Source organism: Arachis stenosperma, chromosome 9 (assembly GCF_014773155.1).
Source record: "Arachis stenosperma cultivar V10309 chromosome 9, arast.V10309.gnm1.PFL2, whole genome shotgun sequence".
In the NCBI taxonomy this organism is placed as follows: domain Eukaryota; kingdom Viridiplantae; phylum Streptophyta; class Magnoliopsida; order Fabales; family Fabaceae; genus Arachis; species Arachis stenosperma.
This window is the reverse complement of record NC_080385.1, coordinates 38,236,194-38,237,935: the sequence shown is the minus strand read 5'-3', so window position 1 is coordinate 38,237,935 and position 1,742 is coordinate 38,236,194. Positions and strand designations below refer to the sequence as shown.

General features: G+C 35.2%; 1 non-coding gene across 1 annotated transcript; it reads left to right on the top strand.

Moving 5' to 3' along the window:
* Positions 1-285: 285 nt before the first annotated feature.
* LOC130953079 (small nucleolar RNA R71) lies at positions 286-389 on the top strand. Its single transcript, XR_009075252.1, has one exon. It is a non-coding gene; the product is annotated as a small nucleolar RNA R71 (small nucleolar RNA).
* The last annotated feature ends 1,353 nt before the right edge of the window (positions 390-1,742 follow it).

Here is a 1,742-nt window from a genome sequence, read left to right as displayed (position 1 = left end):
TGAGAAATCATATTGACTTGTTGAGTCAATATTTTGTTCTGAGCCAATATGGCATTCAGAGTATCAATCTCAAGAACTCCTTTCTTCTGATTTGTCCCATTGTTCACAGGATTCCTTTCAGAAGTGTACATGAATTGGTTATTTGTAACCATTCTAATGAGTTCTTGAGCTTCTGTAGGCGTCTCCTTCAGATGAAGAGATCCTCCAGCAGAGCTGTCCAATGACATCTTGGACAGTTCAGACAGACCATCATAGAAGATACCTATGATGCTCCATTCAGAAAGCATGTTAGATGGACACTTTCTGATCAATTGTTTGTATCTTTCCCAAGCTTCATAGAGGGATTCACCTTCCTTCTGTCTGAAGGTTTGGACTTCCACTCTAAGCTTACTCAATTTTTGAGGTGGAAAGAACTTTGCCAAGAAGGCATTGACTAGATTTTCCCAAGAGTTCAGGCTTTCTTTAGGTTGTGAGTCCAACCATATCCTAGCTCTGTCTCTTACAGCAAAAGGGAATAGCATAAGTCTGTAGACCTCAGGGTCAACCCCATTGGTCTTAACAGTGTCACAGATTTGCAAGAATTCAGCTAAGAATTGATGAGGATCTTCCAATGGAAGTCCATGGAACTTGCAATTCTGTTGCATTAGAGAAACTAATTGAGGCTTAAGCTCAAAGTTGTTTGCTCCAATGACAGGGATAGAGATGCTTCTCCCATAGAAGTCGGGAGTATGTGCAGTAAAGTCACCAAGCACCTTCCTTGCATTGTTGGCATTATTGTTGTTTTCGGCTACCATGGGTTCTTCTTCTTTGAAGATTTCTGTTAGGTCCTCTACAGAGAGTTGTGCTTTAGCTTCTCTTAGCTTTCGCTTCAAGGTCCTTTCAGGTTCAGGGTCATCCTCAACAAGAATGCTTTTCTCTTTGCTCCTGCTCATATGAAAGAGAAGAGAACAAGAAAATATGGAATCCTCTATGTCATAGTATAGAGATTCCTTGAGGTGTCAGAGGAAAAGAAGAATAGAAGGAGAAGGTAGAAGAATTCGAACTTATCAAAAGAGATAGAGTTCAAATTGTGCATTGAGGAGGAGTGTTAGTCCATATGTGAGAAGAGGGGAAGAAATTTTTGAAAATTAAAGTGAATTAATTAAAAGAAATTTTGAAAAATGGTAATTGATTTTCGAAAACTAAGATTGGAAAAGAAATTAAGTGAAATTGAAAAAGATTTTGAAATTAGAAATCAAAAAGATATAATTGAAAAATTAAATTTAAAAAAATGTGATAAAAAGATATGATTGAAAAGTTATGGTTTTAAAAAGATATGATTGAGAAGATATGATTTGAAAAATAATTTAAAAAGATTTGATTTTGAAAATTAATGACTTGGCTAACAAGAAATTTAAAAGATATGATTCAGACATTAAACATTTCTCAACAGAAAAGGCAACATACTTGAAATGTTGAATCAAATTATTAATTGTTAGCAAGTATTTTTGAAAATGAAAAGAAATTGATTTTGAAAATATATGATTGAAAAGACATGATTTGAAAAAGATTTGATTTTGAAAAATTATGAAAACTTGAAAAAAAATTGAATTAAAAACAAAATATTCCCTCTTGTGCCATCCTGGCGTTAAACGCCCAGAATGGTATACATTCTGGCGTTTAACGCCCAAAATGCTACCCTTTTGGGCGTTAAACGCCCAACCAGGTATCCTGGCTGGCGTTTAAACACCAGTTTTCCTTCC